This window comes from Pyrus communis, chromosome 7 (genome assembly GCF_041283825.1).
Source record: "Pyrus communis isolate YQ-2024b chromosome 7, ASM4128382v1, whole genome shotgun sequence".
Classification (NCBI taxonomy): Eukaryota; Viridiplantae; Streptophyta; class Magnoliopsida; order Rosales; family Rosaceae; genus Pyrus; species Pyrus communis.
Window position 1 is genome coordinate 6,640,282 of NC_142571.1, and position 24,385 is coordinate 6,664,666.

The following is a 24,385-nucleotide window of genomic DNA, read 5'->3' on the forward strand; positions in this document are numbered from 1 at the left end:
TATGTCACTTTTTGGGTATATTAATAAAATAACAAATTTTTGTTTTATATTTGAGTAAAATAATAACACTGCATAATCATGTCCGGATACATCAAACATTGCTCATTCTTGTTCATCGATAGTATGCAAAAAAAAAAAAAAAAAAATATATATATATATATATATATATATTTATTTATCTTTGGTTTTGTACAATGATAATTGCTAATTTTGGTGTAGTGTTGTGTCATTTATTTATGCCAACAAATAGTCTAGGTCTTCTGACTCCTCTCCTTCCGGATTGGTGCGTGTTTGCATCTCGTGATTGGATTGAGGATATACACAACAGAATACGGGTAATGTTAAAAAGACTAAATTTGTAGATAAAATTTGCAAACTAAATAATGTGTCACTAGTAAGAATCATCACGTTTATCAAAGCTTAAGTCATAATTTAATTATCAACTTTCATATCATTTAGTTTACAAAATTTTATTTACAAATTTAATTTTACTTACATTATCTAAAGAACAAGTAATGGAAACTTTACCACGCCAGTAGAGAAAAGAAAAAATAAATAAAAAAAGCTCCGCCACTCTAAGTTATAAGAGAAGATAAAGGTTTTAAGTTACAATTACGGTCACTTGATACCATTAGTGTATAATTTAGTAGTACTTTTATACGTTTGTAAGATTTCTTAAATGAAATCCAACGTTAAGGGGATCAGCTTTTGTGCATCAACACTTGATTGTCATCGATAGTATGCCAAAAAAAGAAAAAAAAAAGTATTTATCTTTGGTTTTGTACAATGACAATTGCTAATTTATGTGTAGTGTTGTGTCATTTATTTATGCCAACAAATAGTGTAGGTCTTCTGACTCCTCTCGTTCCGGATTGATGCGTGTTTCCGTCACGTGATTGGATTGAGTATATACACAAAAGAATACGGGTAATGCTAAGAAGAATAAATTTATAAATAAAATTTACAAACTAAATGATGTGTCACTAGTAAGAATCATCACATTTATCAAAGCTTAAGTCATAATTCAATTATCAATTTTCATGTTATTTAGTTTACAAGATTTTGTCTGCAAATTTAATTTTCCTAACATTATCTAAAGAACAAGTAATGGAAACTTTACCACACTAGTAGAGAAAAGAAAAGGAACAATTACGGTCACTTCATACCATTAGTGTATAATTTAGTAGTAATTTTATAGGTTTGTAAGTAAGATTTCTTAAATGAAATCCATCTTGAAGGGGATCAGCTTTTGTGCATCAACATTTGGTTGTAAATAATCTGATTCATTATGGAATATTTGGACTTGACTTGGCATATATGGGTCAACTATATTGTCTCTAGTATTGGACAGTGCCGTGGAAGACTGGTGGATACAGCTAGCATTCATCAATTATTACTGGCCTACCAGCTTCAAATAAGTGTTGGAAGATAGCTACTACATGTTTTGATTCTATTTTCTTGCTTAACTTATAAGTTAAGTTGGAAAAAGTTTTTGCTACTACACTTTGAGATGGTCAAGTTAGTGTTGGAAATTGCCATCTAAATAGTTTTAGCAGTTTGGATTTCAAATTAGAAACATTTTTTCAAAATATCAAACTGATACAGGGTGTAGCAGCTAAAAACAAAATAAAACGAAAAGAAAAATTGATATACAGGGACCACACCCTAGTAATTTAATCCGGAAGATCTGCAGATCGTATTTCGGATTCGTAACTTCCTAAGGTCCAAATTATGCTTCTAACCAACATACTAAATTTTTTCATTACGATCCAATGGTCGGATCTCCATCAATCACGAATTCATGTGGCGGTTGACGTTTTATATTACAAACTTACAAATCTAATTCGGGAAGATTTGTACGTTGAATTCCCGATCCGTAAGTTCCAAAAGTCCTCAAATATTACGAATAATAACCTATTAAAGTTTGATGACGATCCAACGGTCGGATTGTCGATTCATATAATGACCTAGTAGCAGTCTCTAACAAAACTATGTTCAAGCGATGAGATTTGTCAATCAGACTTCACATATGGAATTGAGGTATCAAATTTAGCCTATGAAGGTCAGGGGGTACCTCGGCCCACGCGCCGCCGCACACGGCGGCCGGCCGCCCTGACTCGTCCGAAAATTTAACTATTTCCAAAAATTACCAAATTATACATGCATGTAGATCTCAATGAGTGGAGAAAGTTTCATACCTGTGGCGAAGTCCAATTTTTCCGAGAAACACCTCAACTTGCCCACGAATTGCCAGAAACCCTTGATTTTGGGTGTTCTTGATTCGACTCCAAAACAGCTCTGACGCCCCAACCAATGCATGGGCTTTGTTCCCGAGGTTGAAGGGAGTCTATTGGTGGTGGTGGTTGATGGTAATCGTTGTCGGATTCGCCGGTAAATGGGGAAACTCGCTGAACAACTCGGAACTTTGTGGCTTTGATTTGTAAAATTGGGTTTGAAATTTAAAAATCTAACATCACAGGGACATTGGGATCACCGAGAGATTAACATAGACACTGGAACCATTTCGAACGGACAGCGAACGGAGGAGATAGAACCGGGTCAAGGAACCAGATTGGGTGGAGAAACCAGGTTGGCCGGTTCTATCCTTCTCCCTTCCCTCCTTGCTTTCCCCTCTCATTGGTTGCTGCCTTCCTTCTAATAATCTAATTGGTCACTAAAGAAAAAAGCTGATTGGTCTCTTTCTTTCTCCTGATTGGTTTTGTGTGAAATTTTCTCTTTGATTATAAACAATATGACATAGTGACTAGCTTGATTTTTTATTTTAATTTTTATAGGACATAGTGACTTGCTTGATGAATGTGTTTTTGTTGAGAAAATTTTATGGATATCAAAAATACAAGTTATATGGTGTATTATTCTACGTATTATAATAAAGTTAGGCGACAATGTTGATGTATGTCACTTTTTGGGTATATTAATAAAATAACAAATTTTTGTTTTATATTTGAGTAAAATAATAACACTGCATAATCATGTCCGGATACATCAAACATTGCTCATTCTTGTTCATCGATAGTATGCAAAAAATATATATATATATATATATATATATATATATATATATATATATATATATATATTTATCTTTGGTTTTGTACAATGTTAATTGCTAATTTTGGTGTAGTGTTGTGTCATTTATTTATGCCAACAAATGTTACAAATAATGTAACATTCCAGAAAAATACTGTTGCACTTCAATTATATTAGACACCCACATAAGTCTTGAATGGTCGAGGCATGCTTTAAAAGAAATGAATTATTATCGAGCTATATTATTAGAAATAACAAAAGTATGTCTATGTATTCATAAGTTTTATATCTGAAACGAGTTTTTAAGAAACTGCTTAGGTTAAAGAAAAGCCGTTTTCGAGAGTAGTTTTGATTGATTGAAAGGTTTGAAAGAGAACTTTGTTCTAGAGGATGATACATATTGTTACCAGATTCAAAGGATTAGTCCATCCTTCAAGCCCACATAAGTCTTAATAAAATGACAAAAGAAAAGTCAAATATTTGAAGTAAATGAATAATCTTAAATTATGCTAAAAGAAACCCCTCATAAATCAATTAAAGTAGCTGAATTCATATAATAAAATCAATCTCTATAGAATTTACATTAAGAATAGAGAAAATAATATTTAATAAACAGATGATTGAATCACATTATTACTAGTTCATTGTGAGGCTAAGCCCACCCCCTCCCCCTTAGTGTAGATAATATCGTTTGTTAAAAAAAAATCATTTGACAACTAATTTAATCACATTATTATCCGCGTGTGAAATAATTTTTTATAACCGGCATTACATGTCTCTTAAGATGTTTTGAACGTGTTTAAAAATAAAAATAAAATTTAATCACATTATTGCTAGCCTATTGTGAGGTACTAATTAAAAAAAATCACAAAAAATTAATTATTAAAGAAACACTGGTAAAATGACAAAAATGCTCCTACCTTATTTGATGCATTATTTTGGGATGTCTTTGTATTTTTTGTCTTGGGGGCATTTTGTCTAAATTTTTTGTTGAAGCTTGGTGACACCAAAAACACTATTCACTTTTTGTGTTGGCTTTATGTATAGATTACTAGCATACCAGCTTGAAATAAGTGTTGAAAGTTAGCTACTACATTGTTTTGATTCTATTTTCTTGCTTAGCTTACAAGTTAAGTTGGAAAAAGTGTGTGCTACTAGACTTTGCGATGGTCAAACTGTTAGCTTTATAAGGTTATACAATTAAAACACAAGCGAATGAGTGACAAACCTGATTCCAGTTGTAACCATGGTACTCGAGTAAGGAAGGAGAAAGGGCATGGCGACACCAATGTCTTCTATAAACTCCTAGCATAATACAACTACTCCATGGGAAGCATTATGTTGTGTGTTCTAAGGCTTATAGGGACCGGTGTTTTTATATAGGCTAAAAGTTAGGGTTTCCATCCATAAAGGAAACCTAAACTTACTTTCTTAGCCTCCAAGTCAAGTATCATAATCATATTCAATTAAGGATTCCATCAATCCTATTTCCAATATAAGACACCTTATATAGGATTGATATCTTTAAGAGATCAAATCACAATCAACATTATTCTCCAATATTACATTCCTATTACATGTAGTAGACCACTTAAAGGTTGATTTATATTGGATAAATCCAACACAAACTAGAGTTGGAAATTGCCATCTAAATAGTTTTAGCAGTTTGGATTTCAAATTAGAAACATTTTTTCAAAATATCAAACTGATGCAAGGTGCAACGACTAAAAACAAAATAAAATGAAAAGAAAAATTGATATGCAGAGTCCATTATTTCCTAGTGCAAGGAGAGTCCTGAAAACCCCAAAACCCCGTCTCTAGTACCAACCTACAACATAGACAACTAGAAGAACAAAGCTGAACAATCTCACAAACAAAAAGGCACAAACTAAGAAAGAAATCTCTCTGCATATTTCATTCATTCAAAAAAGGTCTAACATCCCCACCTTCCAGCAAGAAGTAGGTTTTATCACCAACTTGTAACTTACATTCAGAATTTAAAAGGGCAATAAACTTAATAGCATTGAAAATTGAAAATTACATAAAGAAAGGCTATTATCAGCAATAAAAACGTCATGGCTGTTATGATCAGCCAAAAAAAGGCCCTAAGCTGTTATTGAATTTATTAAGTAGTACTTAATAATGTTAAGCATTCAATTTATCCCAACGGTCCATAAATGAACTAGCCATCATATTTGCATCATCCTTTCTGGGTTGGTGAAAATTCGCCTTTGAATTTGCATCTCTAGTATCTTCGTTGTCCACTTTGAATGGAATGAGATGTTTCACATTGAACACATTAGAAGTACGAATATGGCTAGGCAACTTCAGGTGATAAGCATTGAGGTTAATCTTTTCAAGAATTTCATATGACCCAATCTTCCTTGCAAATAGTTTATTGGAATCTCCAGCTGAAAAACGATCATTCGTCAAAACTGCCCAAACAAATTCTCCCACATCAAACTCCACCATTCGCCTTTTGGAATCTGCATGAGCTTTGTATTTTTGACTTGTTTCTTGAAGGTGCTTGTGCGTCATGCTATCGATCTGCTTGACATTATCAACGAAACTTTCATCTTTGCCACTAATTCTTTTCGCGTTTGGTACAGGAGCAAGATCAACTGGTGCTAGTGGAATTAAGCCAAAGACAATGTAGAAAGGACACATTCTGGTGCTACAATTGATGAAACAATAGTAGGCGAACTCCACAATACATAACTTGTGGTCCAATGACTTCAGATGCTAACCAACTAGGCAAAGCAAAAGGTCCCCTAATTAGCGATTCACAACTTCAGTTTGCCCATCAGGTTGAGGATGAGGCGTTGCTAAAATTCAATTTGTATTAGCTAATTTCTGCAGGCTCCTAAAAAAAATACTCAGAAATTTGGTGTTCTGATCAGAAATAATCGATCTTGGTAACCCATGAATTCGATATACATCATGAAAGAATAACTCAACAACTTTTGAAGCATCCATTGTCTTTTTGCAGACAATCCCATCTTGGAAAATCGATCCATCACAACAAAAATTGAGTCTACACTGCACTGAGTATGAGGCAAATCTGAAACAAAATCCATGCTTATATCTACCCATGGTTGTGATGGAATGGGTAATGACATGTATAATCCAGCGTTTGCCGCTTTGCCTTTAGAAACTTGACAGATTCGACATCGTTCTACAAAACGATATACATATTTGCGCATGGTAGGCCAGAAATAAGAGAAAGAAATAAGCTCAAGGTCTTGTCCCTTCTAATGTGGCCTTCATTATGTAACTCTTGTATGATCCTCAATCTTAAACTAGACTCTGGTATGCAAAGTTGGTTCCCTTTAAAGAGAAACCCATCATGCAACACATATTATGTTATAGTTCCATGCTTAAGATCTTTAACAAATGTAGAGAAGAAAGGATCAGTTTTCAATAAATCCTTCAAAGAGTCAAACCCCAATACTTGAATTCTCATCGAGCCAAGTAAATATTTCCTCCGACATAAAGCACCTGCAACCTGATTTTGCACACCGGCTTTGTGCATTAAGACGAATGTAAATTCTTGCAACTATGCTGCCCACTTAGCATGCCTTGTTGGTAATTTTTCTTGATTGTTTATATGCTTTAAAGAGTCATGATCGGAGAACATAACAAACTCTTTGTAGATCAGATAATGCCTCCAATACTGCAATGCTTGAACAATGGCATAGAATTCCAAGTCATTTGTGGAATAATTCAATGTTGAATGATGAGTCCATATTATGCCATATATTTCACCCTATTCTTAGTTATAGTTTATTGGAATAATCCTATGTAAGGCATCACGCAAAACACGAGCATCAGATGCAGAGCCTTGCCATCTAGGTAACACATAAAAAAATCTTGAATTTGGACCACAAATTCCTAACATATTAGTGGATATATCACCCTTTCTATCTTGATATCTTGATCTTTCCTCATCCATTATTGTTACTGGTATGAGAGTTCCATCAAGTGCTCCAAGACAATTCTAAATAAAAATGTCATACAAATGAAAAAAAAAAGAAGAGATAAGTCTAAAAAGCTAATGAAGATATCAAACGAAGACATATTTTTTTGGTATAGTTGTTGATTGATTACCTCAAACCACCGCCACTTGTCTCTTTCAGAATTGCCAATAACACATGGCTGATATTTCACATATTCTTGACTTATTTTCATCATTGCATGCAACACATTGTGAAATTGCTAACTAATTGTTTCCTTGGAACGATAATAATGAAAACCGATGACTCTAAACTTCAAGTTGTGGGCAAGTATATTAAAAAAAATTGCAACAGATTCTTCAATGGACACATTTCTCATGCGAACTAATCCACCAATCCCTTGTAAAATTTCACATAACTGCTTAAATGCACTCTTGCTAACTCGTAATTGTTCAATGCATGTTGAATCCTTTCCATCGAGGAATCGACCAAGGAAAGATTGCCTTTCTTGATCCCAATCATTTGAAGGTTCTTTGAGAAGAACACTCGTACTATGCCAATGCATGACCATGACAATAACATATATAATTGTACTGACAATAATTTTCCTTTTTTACCTATTTTCCTCTTCATTTATAGCACGCTGTCGCTTTAACCTCGTTAGCATGTCTACAATATGAGTATTTTACATACCTATTTGAATGTATGAACAAAGATATATTGTGATATGCAACAAATATTTATGGGATAATAGTATTTTCCATTGAAGTGAAGTAAACAGTTCAGGGGAAGAACCACCCCCCCCCCCCCCCCAAACCCAAAAAAAAAAGCCACCACCATCACCAAAAACCCTCCACCTTTCCCAGGTAAGGTTAATTACATACCAAATAGACAATTCAATCGGAGAAAAAAAAACATAATAAGCACACCAAACATAAAACTATCAACAAAATTCACAATTCTATAATGAGTATACCCTTTTTTGATTTCCTGTTACATGCATTTTCACACAGAAAATGTATTACTATTGATCCCCAAGCATAAACATTCCAAAGGCCAACATAATGCTTCTCTATTCAAACATATTCATATATCTAATGTCTATATGTATACTTGTCCTTTTTCATTTCTGTTTTCTCCCACTGCGTTTTAATGCAAGAGGTACCTCAGAATACAAGATATCTAACTATATGCATAAGGAATCATTAAGTAGATCCAGGATCGAGATTGAACATTATCGAAATATTCCTCACTCTTCAAATTATGCAGACTGAATTCGGGATTCTCACCGTTGTTGGAATTGTGAAATTACACCTCTTTAGGAGGAAATTAAACTCAGAAATCTTCGTCCCCAGTTTCCACCTTTTTTCCCGTAGAAATTGGCATTTCTCATGCTGCAAGGTTCCTAAACGAGGGAAAACTGCTTTCCCATCCTAAATTCCCTAGTTTAAGTGAAATTCTATTTTATTTTACCGTATCTAAATGGGGTGTAAAGGAATTTGAAATGAGGGTAGTTGAAAAGGATCTTTTGTCTAGTTGAGCCGTAGGTACCAAGTCTCAGGCGAGCCCAGAGTGCACAGTTTCTTTTAGGGTAATTCCGGATTGGCGACGAAGGGTTTTGGCAAGACGACTAACAAAACGGGAAATTGGGATGATTTAGTTCGTACAATTAGTCACTCGAGACCAAGTGGTATAAGTACGAAATGGGATGTACGAGGTCTGGGTGTTTACTTATACGGATTAACGGGTATAGACGAAGATTCTGCATTGCAGTCTACATTGTTGTTAATAATGAATGCATGCTTTTTTTTTTTTTTTTTTTTTTTTTTTGACAGAAGTACGATAATTCATTGCAAGCAAATTCAAAATACAAACAAATTGAGAATAGTGTGCATACTAGGCCTTGATAAAACCTTGCCGGGAATTTCACTCCGGTCAAAGGAAAAAGAGTGTCTTGCACAACATAAAGGACCTATCCTCAAATTTCAATACATAAACAAATTCCGAACTATCTTCGAACAAAATATGCAACTTAGGGGGTTATACCATGACACTTAATTTAATATTGTCAATTTACTATGACAAGGTTATGTCCTTACTGAGTTGTTGAAGCTCATCCTTCTATTGTTATGCAGGTTTTTGAACTAAACAATTCAAAGGGTAGGCAGGATGGGATTGTGTCAGATGTGAGGCTAGAATTTGTTTTATCTATTTATATTAGCATTGTAAAGAATTTGTATTTATCTATTTATCTGCTTCTCTCTCCCTTGCCCATCTATCTGCTTCTCTCTTTCCCAGATCTGAAACCTAGCCCATCCACTGCCTAAATCTCAACACCAAAATTTGAAAAAAAAAAATTCAAAACAAAAACAACAACAATCCCCATACAAAATTCTTCCTTATTCCCAATAATTCCCAAAACAAAAAACATTTTCCCAGAAAATTCCTGAGAAATGGATTGAGAAAGGTAGAGAGTAGCTTTGGTACAAAGAAACATGGAGAGACGGAGGAGAGAGTAGCTTTAGGGACGATTTTGCAGGAAAAATCACTTTGAAGGATATTGTTTTGCAGGAAAAAATGAGTGCTGGGGGACGACACTAACGAGGAAGAAAAGAATGAACTCCCAAAGAGAAAGTCCAGATAGAGAAGAGCGTCCCAGGCACAAACACAAAGAAAAAGCTTGAATAAAAAATAAAATATTATTGAGTTAATAACAAAATATTATTAAATGTGTATTTAATGATATAAAGTTATAGTTGTTAACTACTCTTTTTTTTAGTCCGGCACTCTACCAAATGCTTCACTAAATCAGTCCAGCTTAGTCTAGTCTAAGTCAATCCAGCTTAGTCCCTAAGGCTAATCCATTCTGAATTAATCCGGTGCAACAAACACACCCTTAGTGTTTACCCTGACTTGGGAGCCTAGGGATTTTCCTACGTCTGCTATGTACATTTTAGTAGTTTATTTAAATGCATACATGTAAGATACCTTCATGTGATGTGGATGTGACAATAAATTTGCTAATCCAAATTGGCATTAGATTTATAAATTGGAACCTATTCACCTCCCTTAAACTAGTACCATCCGTCATTGAAACATAACATATGAGCTCTTCATCACCACCTTTTCCATTCACACCATGGTGGATTTTGTGGATTTCTCAACCACTAATCACTTTCTCGCAGAGGACTTTTATGACAATAATACGTCGCCATGGTGGAGTCTCAAGCCAATGAAACAATTATAACTGTATAAGTTTTTCTATGTAATATTATGTCATTAGCACGGAACGCGATAGTGAGGATACACCCATGCCTTAGAACTTGTTTGAAAAAGAGATCTCTTGGTAGGGATGGCAACGGTTCGGTTTGGGGATGAAAGTGTTATATCCAACCCCATAACCATGAAAATTAACCATATCTATAACCGCAAATTAACCATAGGGTATTATCCATAACCATACCCATCGGTTAACGGTTATATCCATTTTTGTCAATACAAAAAATATATTCGTTTAATTGACACATGATAATTTATTAAATATTAATTTCGTCATTAAATATTTGATGTATAAAATAATTTAATGAATGGATCTTGTGGAGCATAAAAATTAAAGTTAAACATTGATAATGTTGGTTGATCTTTTGATAACTCCCATAAGTACCATTAAATTCTCATAGATTTTGATTTATATCAAAACTTATGAACATTCCCACAAAATGCAACTCACATAATGCAATTTTTGTATTTACACTCAAAGTAAGGGATTTGGCAAATAATGAATATTCATATGTGTGTGTATATATATTTTAATATTTTAATATTATGAATAATTATATTATATATTATTCGGTTTGGATTCGGGAACTGATACGGATTCTGTCCCTTATAACCATATCCAAAATCATAACCGAATAATATTCATATTTTTTTCCCATACCCAAAATATACCCGAATTTTTATACCCAAATCCAATCTATTCAGACGATTATCCACTATTATCGAGTTAAACAATTAGAATTGTCATCCCTATCTCTTGGGGTGTCTTCTTCAAACTAGGGCTGGGCAAACGGGGCCTGGACCCGCGGGTAGGGGCGGGTCCGAGCGATTCGGGGCGGGTCCTGTTTTTAAAATCCTGAAACGGGGCGGGGCGGGGCGGGGCGGGGCGGGGCGGGTCCATGTCATTTGCGGGGCGGGACGGGTCTTAATTGCTGAGGAAACGGGTCCCCGACCCGAACCGTTTCCACCTTCCAAAAATTTGAGATTTAATCTGATCCGTTGGTTTAATCTGATCGCACTCAAGTAAGAGTCTCAGACTCTGCCTGCCAGACTCCCACAGTCGACAACACCCCACTCCCCAAATCTCCTCTCCTCTCTCGTCTCAGACCTCGCTCGATCGTCTCAGACCCCACTCCCCAAATCTCCTCTCCTCTCTCGTCTCAGACCCCTACTGACTCGACTCCCTGAGACTCATAGTGAGTTAGTGACTGTCGACATTACATCAGGACCTCAGGTAGCCACCATCACCATCGCAGGATCGTCTCCTGACTCTCCTTCAATCCTCCCAATCGCGAGTTCCGACCACCACGACACGGTCCACACCAACCTCGCCGTCGAGAACACTACCATCATCCTGCAAATTCCTAGGTAATTTATGAATTAGGGTTTCTGATTTAGGAATTTAGGATTTTTGCATAAGCTTTTCAATTGATTTAGGAATTACGTGGGTTTTTGATTTGGGAATTTAGGGTTTTTGGGGCTATGATTGCATAAGCTTTTTGATTGATTATATGGACTGCTGCGATTTGATTACTTGCAGAAATCAACATTTAGAATTTTATGGATCAGCATTAGTTATCAAGACTCTTGTAAAATCAATCCTAAGTATCTGTTAATACAATGTGACAGGACAGACTCATTTATGGCCTTTGTGGATGCGGCAGCGAGCTAACTGTGGTGTGGAACTGTAAAGTAGAATTACCCAAGGGAACAGATGCTAGCTTGCATCAATTACTGGGCCTGTCTGGCATGAGTAAACAGCCATGGCATGCTTTTATAGTTTTCTTCCGATGTCCTAGTGATCTTCACGCTGGTGCAAGAGATATATCATGTAGGTAACCTTTGGACGATTTTTTTTTAATCATTCTGATTTCGTTTTTATATGGTGGCTGTTATGTTGGTGCGGATGAGTTTCTTTACAAACACAAATTCGTAATTGCTGCAGAGTCCTTATTGTGGAACTTAAGAAGCGATTGTCTGAGGCAACGGATGTTAGCTCACATCAATTTCCTAAGCATTTTTGGCTTGAAGATGATGCACCTCTAAAGGAAGATGATGGAACCCCGGGATGATATATTTCTTTGTCATATGGGCGTGGTTTGAATACGGTAGCCTGCTATCTCATCTTCTTTCAATGCCATTATCATCTTCAAGTTGGTGTATCTATGCTTTTCTTTATGAATGTGAACTGGTAATAGATCTTTAGTTGAATACTGCAGATGAGCTTTAATTTACATTCTCTCTTACCATGGACCATCTTATGCAGAGGATATGATGCTTCGTTTTAACAAATGGTAACTGAATATATGTTTCAGTTTTGTTCCTTCACAGTATCCCTGTTTTATGTAGTTTGCATACCATTTAAAAAAAAAAATCTCATGTTAATATAATTTACAAATCATATACTTCTTAGAGAGAATTAATTTACGAAGCAACAATAATTGGATCTATTTAAAACCGTAATAGTTAGTTTTGTTTATTCTTTCTCATCAATGTGCCCATTGAATTTTACTTTCATCTCTGTATTTAGGAGTTTGTTGAGCTGATATGTAAGGCAAAAGCATCTGAGATGACATCCATGTTGAATAGCTATCACAAGAAGCAGGCATTTCAAAATTTCATATGTAGTAGGAGTGTTAGAAAACAGATGGAGGTAAACCTCTTTGTATCCCTTTCCCCTGCCTCTAATTCCTGGAGGACTCTAAATGTTGATTTTTCCAATACTGTTTATTGGTTTTGAATTTTATGGATCTGCTTATAGATTGTAGATTTTAAGTTGTTTGGTATTTAAATTTGCAGAAATTTAAGAGTATTTGATTGTTATGTTATTTGATGAAGATAGAAATGCTTTATTTGGTTTAGTTTAAATAATTACCCGTTAGTGAAGTATCCGTATATATCCCATCTTTCACAGATGTAAAATTATGGATAGTTTTTTCAGAACCAGAATAAAGTAAAGCAAAATGCAAGACCTATTCGTGGCATCCTAAGTCCTAACCACGAATTAGACTCATTAGAGAACTTAAGGTCCCATTTTCTTGTTCGATGGATTTCCTTTGAGCATGAGGTAAGTTCAGCATCAGTAAGTTTTCATATTTTTGTGGCTCGTAAATCTCGGTTGACGCTATATGTTGAGCAGTTGTAGAACTATCGCAGTTAAGTATATGAGTGGTAAAGTTTAATTGATACAAGGAAAATTATAATAGAGCATAGCTGATGTTTATCTCCTTTTTGTAGTTGGAACTTGGAAGTGGTGAAAGGGAAATTTAAGGCCTGCCAATCCAAAGAAGAGGTTGATAATTGATTCACTGAAGTTTGCTGAGAAGGATCTCATTAATAAGGTATTCATGCATTACGCTCGCAGTGTGGGGCACATGGGCAAAGATAGTTCCTTGAGAATATCAAGACATATGCTTCCGTTGCTATTAATGTTTGGGTGAAAGACCTTGGTCCTAAATGCAACCTGAAATGTAACTTGAGTTAGAATCCAAATTCTAGACTACCAAGAGATGTACTCAATTAACGATGAAACAATAACAAGATGAGAAAAGCAATCTGTGCAGTTTTGTGCAGATTGCAATCTGTGCAGTTTTGTGCAGTTTGCAATCTGTGCAGTTTTGCAATCTGTGCAGTTTGCAATCTGTGCAATTTTGTGCAGATTGCAATCTGCAATCCGTACAAATTTTTTTTTTTTCAAACAACAAAAAAAAATAATAAAAAAAAAAAAATAAAGGACCCGTGGACCCGGCTCGAACCGGCCCGTTTCAACCGGGCCAGGTAATGTCCGGTTCTTATATTAGAAAATGTAATCCCCGGCCCGGCCCGCCCCGTTCTCTTTGAACCTAGTTCCGGTCCGGTCCCTTCAAAATTGGGCCCGGCCCGGCCCGTGCCCAGCCCTACTTCAAACTCATGTCTTGAAACTCATTTCAAGACAGATAAGGACCCAAACGAAGAGACAAATAAAACCATCACAAACCCACCACTTAAACCCCAAAACCAAAACCAAAAAGAGTTCACACTCCCTCGCTATTTCGACAGCCAACAATGGCGAACCTGAGGACGGCAATGGACTCAGCCTTCTGGGACTTGAACGTTTCTTCGCCTCAGACCCTTGAGGACTCCGCCAAGGCCGTTCCCGGCGACCCATTTCCTCTCGACGGTGCTTGAGCCAGCTGAGCCCTCAGGATTCAGCAACTCTCTCTTCTGGGAAATGGGTTCCCTTTGGGTGTTATACCTTCCGACTCCCCCACTACTAACAGGGACTTGGGTTCTTTCTCTCTCCAGTCCCTCTTGCTCGGACCAGCTACCTCTAACTGGTACACTGCTACAACTTCTTTGCTTAGCTATTGCCTATTGGATTTTCTCAAATTTATGTTATACTTTCGTTTAATTGATATTTTTTTTCGTTTTATGTGTTTCCGTGGATCAGTTTGTGGTTTGTATGGTTACTGAGAAAATGATGAGTAATGGGTGTGATTCGTTTGTTGTTTGTTTTGTTGCTGGGAAAGTTTGGAGAGAGGAGCAATTGGAATTGTTGTTATAGGGAATTGGTTAACGGAAAAAGGTTAGCAAAGATAATTTGTCTCCTGTTTGCTGAGAAATGAACATTTTTTTTGTTCTCCAAATTCGTATTTTCTGTAAACAATTTTTATGTTACTAATTGCCAAATTCGTATATTGCATAAACTTTGCGTTATTGGTGAATTACTTGATGTGAGAAAGAGAGCTTGAGTGGAAAGCTTGACAGCCAAACAAAGCTTGTTTGCCTAGTTCTAGTGGTACAACACATAAAGCATGAATTTTTTGTTGCCTTGTTATTTTAAAAATTTGCAAGGGGGTTCTTATGTTTTTTGCGAGCATCAAAGCTTTATCATGTTTATCAGAGCACTGATTGGGATTATCCAATTTTTTTTATGGGATTTCTTAGGTGAAAAGGTTTCTTGCGATGTTTTGAAATTTGAACAGTATCCTAGCTAATGAATGTACTGTGTAAATGCATTGAATTTTTGTAATTACCAATCCAAATGTGTTGAGTTTAATGTCCTAATTCCTTGAGCATGTTTTCTGTTAAAGGAGTGATTTAAGAGTTACTATGCTTAGACCAAAGTCATCTCACATTAACCAAATCCGGTTAGCACTCTTAGTTGTCAGACATACTAATTCCCTTGTTACATGATCTGCATGAAAATAGGTGGCTTGGATTAATTGGGCAGTTCTGCCGGAAGAAACTTTTATCTTCTGTTAAAGCTGAATTTACTAATGGTGAGATGGAGGTCGCTACATTCAAAGATGTGGCAATGCATGTCTTGGACAAGTCACTTTATTCGTTTGGATTATGTACACAGCTTCTTGTGTCTCCGTCATCATCCATAAAGTTGAGCACAGAAGGGCATGGTGAAAGGACGCCGCAACAAATTGGTGCTCTTTCACAAAGCATGCATTTGCTTTCCTCGTTTTGACCTTTAATCTTCAGTTTATTGATTCAGGTCTCAAATGGCTGGGTCAAGTGGTGGTGATCTTCGGGCTCCAATATTCGATGGTGGCAACTATGAATTTTGGAAGATCCGAATGAGAACCATTTTCAAATCGCATGGAATCTGGGATTTGGTTGAAAAGGGTTTTGAAATTCCAGAATCGAAGGGGAAGAAGGTCGAAGAGGAAGGCTCATCAGATTCAGAGAAAGCTTCGCTGAGTGATAAGCTAATAAAGGATGCTAAGGCCTTGGGTATCATTCAAGGAGCAGTTTCGGAGGTTATTTTTCCTAGGATCTCGAATGAGGAGACCTCAATGGGCACTTGGGATATTTTACACCAGGAATTTCATGGTGATAAACAAGTGAGATCCATCAAACTACAGGGTCTACGCCGTGATTTCGAGTACACGAGGATGAAGGATGATGAAACCTTGTATGTGTATCTCACTCGTCTTCTCGAGTTGGTGAATCAAATGAAAGGGTATGGGGAAGATTTAGCCAGAGAGCATTTGGTTCAGAAATTGCTTATAAGCTTGACCAAAGAATTTGATCCAGTTTGCTATGTGATCAATCAAACTAAGGATATTGAAACTATTGAGGTGCAAGAGGTTATTGCTTCTTTGAGAGGATTTGCATAGCGCCTTGATAGGCATGCTAAGAGTACCACTGAGAGAGCTTTCAGTAGTATGAGTGTGAATCCAAAGTGAACTCAGTCAAATCCCTCTTTAGGTAACTCTAAACCAAAGAAGAATTGGAAATCGAAGCGAAAGAAATGGGACCCTAAACCTCAGAACTTTGTCAATCAAGGTGGAAAATATGATCAAGGGGGAAAACCTGATCAGGCTAAGGGAAAATGCTAACATTGTGATAAGCTACATTATGGTGAGTGTTGGTTTAAAGGAAAGCCAAAGTGTCATGGTTGCAATCGATTTGGTCATTTCATCAAGGACTGCGATCCAGTTTGCTAGATATATTAAAGAGGTTATGATTGTACCTGGATTGGATGAGAATTTATTGAGTGTAGGGCAGATGGTAGAATATGGATATTGGCTTATGTTTGGTGATTACATGGTTGATATATATGGAGAAAGACAGATGGAAGATTTGATTGCAAGTGTTCAAATGAAAGGAAACAGATGTTTTCCCTTAAGTCTAGAATATGTTAATCCTCTTATGGCTAATAGAGAAACTGTTGAAGAGTCATCTTGGTTGTGGCATAGAAGATATGGACATCTAAACTACATCATATTGATGCTCCTGCAAGAGATGGAAATGGTGCAGGGTTTACCTAAATTACAAGTCACTGAGCATGTTTACCCTGGATGTGCTACAGGGAAGGGTCACAGAGAACCATTCGATAAGGAAAAGGCTAGGAGAGCATCACAACCTCTAGAGCTGATTCACTCTGATATCTGTGGTCCAATGCAGATCACTACTCTTGGAGGGAACAGATTCTTCCTTACCTTTATTGATGATCACACTAGAATGTGTTGGGTGTTCTTTCTGCAGCACAAGTCACAAGTCTTCAACATCTTCAAACGGTTCAAATGCATGGTTGAGTTATAAAGTGGTTATCGAATTAAGAAACTCAGGAGTGATAGGGGTGGATAATACACATCCCTAGAGTTCTCTAAGTTTTGTGAAGATATGGGGTTAGAAAGGCAATTAACTGTTGCCTACTCTTCACAACAAAACGATGTTGCAGAGAGAACCGTGCTGTGGTTGAAATGGCTAGGACAATGATGTTTGAAAAGAAGATTCCCTTGAAGTTTTGGGCTGAAGCTGTGAACACGGCTATGTATTTGCAAAATTGGTGTCTAACAAGTGCTTTGAACAACATAACTCCATTTGAGGCATTTGGTGGGAAAAAACCAGGTGTCAAACATTTGAAGATATTTGGTTCTCTATGTTACATTCACATTCCTTCACAGAAAAGACACAAATTGGAAGAAACTAGTGAGAAGGGAGTATTTGTTGGATATGGCAACTGTGAAAAAGGATATAGGGTTTTCAACTTGAGAACTCAGAAAGTTGAATTATCAAGGAGTGTGATATTTGATGAGAAAGCAATGTGGGAATGGGAATCTAATGAGGTAGTGCAAGTCTTTATTCCTTGGAATGATGAAGGAAGCTCAAGGATATCTAAACTTGACTCAGAGTCAAATGACTCACCTCAGTCTATGCAATCTCCTCTGAGATCACAAACAACTAGAGACCTGCGAGCATCTCAGGAATCTGGTTCACTTGGTTCTCTAGTTTCAATCTCATAGACCTATGATCATACTTCACAGAAATGGAAGAATTTGAGTGATGTTTATGCTCAAGGTAAGATGAGCATTATTGAACCTAAAGATTTCAGTGAGGCAGTCAAAGATAAAGCTTGGAAAAAGGCTATGACAGAAGAGATGTTGATGATTGAAAAAAATTCCACTTGGGAAGACAGACCAAGTAGCAAACCTGTTGTGGGAGTGAAGTGGGTATATAAAACAAAGCTGAACCTTGATGGCTCCATTCAAAAGCACAAGGCAAGGCTTGTAGCCAAGGGTTACACACAGAAACCAGGTATTAATTTCAATGAAACCTTTGCTCCAGTGGCAAGGTTAGATACTATTAAGACACTTATTACTCTAGCTGCACAGAAAGGGGCTGAACACAAGGTGTATATGTTGAGAAAAGCCCTCTATGGTCTAAACAGGCACCCTAGTATGGTGAAATTGACACATATTTGATTCATTGTGGGTTTCACAGAAGTTCAAGTGAAGCAACTCTTTATATGAGAACCAAAAAAAAGTGTTGGGGCTCTAATCGTGTCAATCTATGTAGATGACATAGTATATACAGGGAGCAGTGATGAAATGATGCAAGAATTCAAGACTGAAATGATGAGCAAGTATGAGATGTCAGATTTGGGTTTACTTTATCATTTTCTTGGAATGGGAGTAACTCAAACTAAAGGGAGTATATTTATACATCAGAAAAAATATGCTTTGACACTCTTGGATAAATTTGGCTCAAAGACTACAAGCCAGTGAGCACTCTATTGGTTGCAACTGACAAATTGAGAAGTGATGATGATAGTGAACCTACAGATGAGAGTTTATACAGGAAAATTGTTAAGAGTCTGCTGTATTTGACAGCAACCAGACCAGATATTATGTTCTCTGCTAGTTTACTTGCACGATTCATGCATAAACCTTCCAAGAAGCACTATGGATTTGCTAAAGGGGTTCTAAGGTATATCCAGGGGACAATTGACTTTGGGATTGAATATGTGGTTGGAAAGTCTGCTCTATTGATTGGCTACTGTGATAGTGACTGGAGTGGCTCTGAGGAGGACATGAAAAGCACCTCAGGGTATGCTTTTTCATTTGGAAGTGGGGCATTTTCATGGGCCTCTGTTAAACAGCACAGTGTGGCACTTTCAACTGTAGAAGCTGAGTATGTCCGCGCGGCTGAAGCAACTACACAGGCCATTTGGCTTAGGTTTGTACTCGAGGACTTTGGAGATGAGCAAGCCACTGCAACTCCCTTATTCTGTGATAACGCCTCTGCTATAGCTATGTCTAAGAACCCTGTGTTTCATCAGACAACCAAACACATTGGCAGAAAGTTTCACTTCATTAGAGATGCAATTCAAGAATGAGTAATTGATTTGATTTACTGCAAGAGTGAAGAACAGATTGTAGACATCTTTACAAAGGCTCTTCCCAAAGACAGATTCAACTACCTGAGAAGCCTACTTGGTGTGAAATCAGTTAGCAATTTAGAAGGGAGTGTTGAAAAGTAAATTGCTTACTAATTACTTGTTAGTAAATGGTGTACTTAGTAGTTTTTCTATTTGTCATTTTGTGAAACTGTTTTCTATTGAGATAGTTTGAGCTCATTAGCCAAATGTAGGTCTTAGATCAGTTTTCATTCTAATGCCTCACATGCCTTGTAATTGCCATGTGTCATAATCACAATGGCTTATGTATTGAATGGTGATGATGACTGATGTAAGGAATGAAAGAATATATGAAAGTGGAGCACCATTCTAAACGAAAGAATGATGCTGTTATGAAATATTCTCTCTGCTTCTCTCTCTAGTGTTTTCTTCTCTCTTCATTCTTCTTGCTCCCATCGAAATCCAAATGATCAGATTAATGGAAGCTTACTCAAATCTTAACAGTTCTAACAGAACAATTCAATATTTTTGTTTTGTGTTTATGAGTCCAGGTCCGTTGCCGGCAGTATGTAATCTCTTAAGGTTTTTACTTTTACCATTTCCTGATGTTTGCACCAGAGAAGACCAGATACGGACTTCTATAATTGTCAAAATTAATGAGTAGTCAACCTAGTCATTGTTAGCGATGTAGTTCTTTTTTATTTGCAAAATGAAATTGTAATGCCATTTCTCACTTTTTCTTCTGGTCAATGGTGGCATTACATTTTTGGTGGAAGCTGCACTGCCTGGTTTCAGGATGGGTACAACCTAGTGGCAGTTGATATGAAGGGAGACAAGGAAAATTCTAGGAGCAATAAGAAGAGAAGTCCATTAAGTGCTGATTTTTTCGGCTCTCTGCTATACTTTCCAGCACGGGAAATTTAGAGAGCTCTACAGTGATCTAATCAGGATTGATTGTCGTCGGGATATTTGTTCAACTACAGCTTTGGCTAAAAGGGTTATTAATGGTTTGAAGAGTTCGTCTGCTAATAGTGCAAAAGATCCGATGTCCTCCCCTAGGATCAATCTAATCTTTCAACAGCAGGTATTTCCATTTATACCGTAACTTTTTAAATGTTGTGCACCTTAAGTTGGAAGAGAATTTTTAAATGCAGTTATGCACAATATGTTACAAAACTTGCATAGTCATTTGCTAATTGGTACTTGTGGAAGCGTGTATGCCCTGTCTTATTTCAATAATCTACAGTCATTTTTCTGCTGATGTATCTGTATAGTCGTTTTACTGCTCATGTGTCTTAATGTACAACTTTTAGATCAGCGTAGAACTTTAAAATAAGAGGATGAAAAGCTGAGCTCCTATATATGGCTATTAACATGCATGGCTGGGGTGAATGTTTTGGTTACTGGGATGAAAATCCAATTGTTATTGACACATTACCTTTCCTTTGTAGATTTATGGGCCAATTGTCTTTAGAGCGGATTCTAGGGTTGCACTTGACTATTTACGCGGGAAACATGCCCCACATATTGAGGATTTCATATACAACTTGGGCTACTCCTTGAGACTTATACGATCAGGGAATGTTGTTGCTTGGTATTCCCCAAAAAGAAAAGAAGGGATGACTGAGTTGCGCTTATTTGAGTTTTAACTCCCGATTTTCATTTACATGTTGGAAATGTATGTTTTGACGTGTATCGCATTTAGTAGAAAGCAAGAAGGCTTCCGGTTCAGAATGTAGTTACAAAGATTTGAGTAATACTGTTTTTATTGATCGAAGGGAACAGATTGCCATCTGCGAGCAAATAGTAATTCTGTGTTTATCGATCAAGCAAAATACGAAGGAAAAGTTAGTTTTACATAAGAAACATTACTAACTTGACATGCCAATGCTACTCAGTATGCTTCTTTCTGATCCGACACGATTGTGTCGTGTCACTATTGTCCAGCCTCTCTCTAGGCAACTCTGCAGAGCAAGCAACGCTGATTTCTAAAATCGAAACAATGATTTCTTCAAATTATATGCCAATGCTTGTGATATCCTCGTTAATGTGATGACTAGCATTCATCTGATCACCCTCAACATTTTCTTGATTAAGAGAGGGATCGACAATATCTACCAGATGCCTTAACAAAGTTATGCAGGTTTGAAGATCCTTGAAACATGTTATCGGTTGGTCTTTTTGCTGTAAACTTTTCCAATAAGAGAAAGTCGTAGCTGTACACATCGCCTCTTGTCCAAACTTCATCTCCCATAACATATTGTGCTTTAATCCATAATTAAATGGATCACAAACGCTAGCTAGTTAAGTTTTCAAACAATTAACATACAAAGCTAAAGTTGGGGATGTCTTCAACTTTCAAAAGAGACCTTTTGAGATTAAATTGTAGTTGATTTGGTTGGTCAAAAGTTTGATTTTCTCTGCCGTCCGAACGGTTTGGTAGAAAAATCTAGAATTTTGACACAATCATCTTGAAAAACTCACGAACATCCTCTAATTGGACCCACTCCAAAATTCGTCCATTTGTTCACTTTATGCTCAAGAGGGAGTTGCATGTCCTACATTGAAAATACATAACAAAATATCAAAATTCTACCAAAATAAGCAATAAAATATAACTACGAATAGAATAAAATATATGATATAATATTGACTCATCAACTACAATGAAACATTTGCACCAGTTTAGAACTTTGATAGCTTTGGCTGCACAAAAGGGATGGAGTTTGTTCTAGCTAGATGTGAAGTTTGATTTCTTAAATGAAAGAAAAGGTGTTTCACCGTTACCTTAACAATCCTACGTAGTTCTTCCAATTACTTACGAATTACCCATGCATATTTCAAAGGTCAAGTTTTCCTAATATATGTCGTACTTGGAACCTCCAACATAGAACGTATATCTAACATGCAACCCGTCCAAACGTTCAGATCAATTATGAACATGAAATACTCATTAAGCTTTAGGCTAAATAGCCAAAATGGTCCCTAAGATTTGCATAACTCCTCACTTTGGTCCCTGAGATTTCAAATCAATAGAAGTGGTCCCTGAGATTGTCCACCATCCATCATTTTGGTTCTTCCATTAAAAACTTCGTTAAGTGTCCCAGAGCTCTTGGCCGGAAATTTGGGCAATTTTCAAAGCTTCGTAACTCAATCGTTTCTTAACCAAATTCGACCCATAATATATCAAAATGAAGATAGGAAAGTGTAGAATAAGATTATACTTATTTGGAAGCCCAATGATTGCTGTAGATGGCCGGAAAATAGCCTTAAAGTTGCCTGGTCCGAGGGAAAACTAGAAAACTCGCTGGAAACTGGGTAAACTTTAAACGTTCATAACTTCTTCAATACTCAACGAAATCAAGTCATTCAAAAATGAAAATCATACTTATCAATGAGACAAAGAGAATGGTACCTTTTTTGACAGCTAATGCGCCGTAGTTTTTCCGGAAAACGGCTCGAAAGTGGGTAACTTAAGACCAAGACAGCCACTTTTGAGCCATTTTCCAGCCAAACCAAGGTGATTTAGTTGTTGAAAAAGGTACCATTCTCTTCATCTCGTCAAGAAGTACGATTTTTGTTTTTGAATCACTTGATTTTGTTGAGTATTGAAGAAGTTATGAATGCTTAAAGTTTACTTAGTTTCCGGTGAGTTTTCCAGTTTTCCCTCGGACCAGTCAACTTTGAGGCTATTTTTCGGCCATATCCAGCAACCATTGGGCTTCCAAATGGTATAATATTATTCTACACTTTCCTATCTTCATTTTGATATATTATGGGTTGAATTTGGTTAAGAAATGGTTGAGTTACGAACCTTTGAAAATTACCCAAACTTCCGGCCAAGAGCTCCGAGACACTTAACGGAGTTCTGAATAGAAGGACCAAAATGATGGATGGTGGAAAATCTCAGGGACCACTTCTATTGATTTGAAATCTCAGGGACCAAAGTGTTGTGTTATACAAATCTTAGGGACCATTTTGGCTATTTAGCCTAAGCTTTATAAAAACACTTCAAAAAACCATGTAACACTTAAGACGTCGTATTCATCCTACGTGAAATTACAATTATTAACGACAAGAAGCATTCCTTAATTTCAGGGTGACATTCCAACAGAAATTGCATCCAATTACTTATTTAAACATCCTAATGGCCGCGAATCTTTAAGACACAAAGATAGTTTAAACACAGTGATTAATAATTCAAAACACGCATGCATAATATCATAAACAATTAAATAAAGACTACATATTCATGCTAAGACTCAAGACATCGCCCTAGCAAAAGAAATTAGTTACGAACAATCATAAAACAAAATATTATTAAGAACACGGATAGAAAACACCTTGTAGGTAAAAAGTCTAAAATTCTCCAAAATAATGCATTTGTAACCCTAATGGCTAAAAAGCCTTATTTATAAGAAAAACCAATGAAAATGGCTTTAAAACTTTGAATGTTAACAAAAAACCAAGTGATAAGCTTATTTAATAGTTATGACAAAGCCCAACATCAAATCAGGACTAGCCCAAGGAATATAATTTATTAAGCTTCCAATTTTAACCCTGACGTCAAGTCTTGCCGTTTATTTGGTCTGTTTCACTTCAGATGGAGAGGGGAAGGTCTGTAGATCTCCGATCATTTATAAGAAAAACTAATGAAAATAGCTTTAAAACTTTGAATGTTAACAAAAAAAACCAAGTGATAAGTTTATTTAATAGTTAGAGCAGTTCCAGTATGGGAACCTTCCCCCCAGGCAATACACTATGCTATCCACCCAGTGAACAGTAATTGCCTTTAATGAACAGTAATTGCCTTTAATGAACAGTAATCGCCTTTTGCATCTCCACTGTTGCACTTCAATAGCCCTGACAATAGGCAATAAAATATTAGTATTTTATTTATTTATAAAACAATACAAAATAATTTTATTTGTAATTTCGGATAAGATTTTTAATCGTTCTTGTTGCG

At 36.4% G+C, this 24,385-nt stretch overlaps 2 long non-coding RNA genes and 1 pseudogene across 3 annotated transcripts; 2 read left to right on the plus strand and 1 right to left on the minus strand.

The window, feature by feature from the left end:
• Nucleotides 1–6,823: 6,823 nt before the first annotated feature.
• LOC148695546 (uncharacterized) lies at nucleotides 6,824–7,575 on the minus strand (annotated as a pseudogene).
• A 3,597-nt stretch (nucleotides 7,576–11,172) lies between these two features.
• LOC148695547 (uncharacterized) lies at nucleotides 11,173–13,837 on the plus strand. Its single transcript, XR_015964669.1, has 2 exons — nucleotides 11,173–11,651; nucleotides 13,521–13,837. It is a non-coding gene; the product is annotated as an uncharacterized LOC148695547 (long non-coding RNA).
• On the plus strand, nucleotides 11,859–13,069 carry LOC148695548 (uncharacterized). 2 transcript variants are annotated; one of them, XR_015964657.1, is made up of 3 exons: nucleotides 11,859–12,114; nucleotides 12,229–12,577; nucleotides 12,814–13,069. It is a non-coding gene; the product is annotated as an uncharacterized LOC148695548 (long non-coding RNA). The 2 variants fall into 2 exon arrangements; XR_015964656.1 differs by having other exon boundaries at nucleotides 11,868–12,114; nucleotides 12,229–12,474.
• Nucleotides 13,838–24,385: the final 10,548 nt, after the last annotated feature.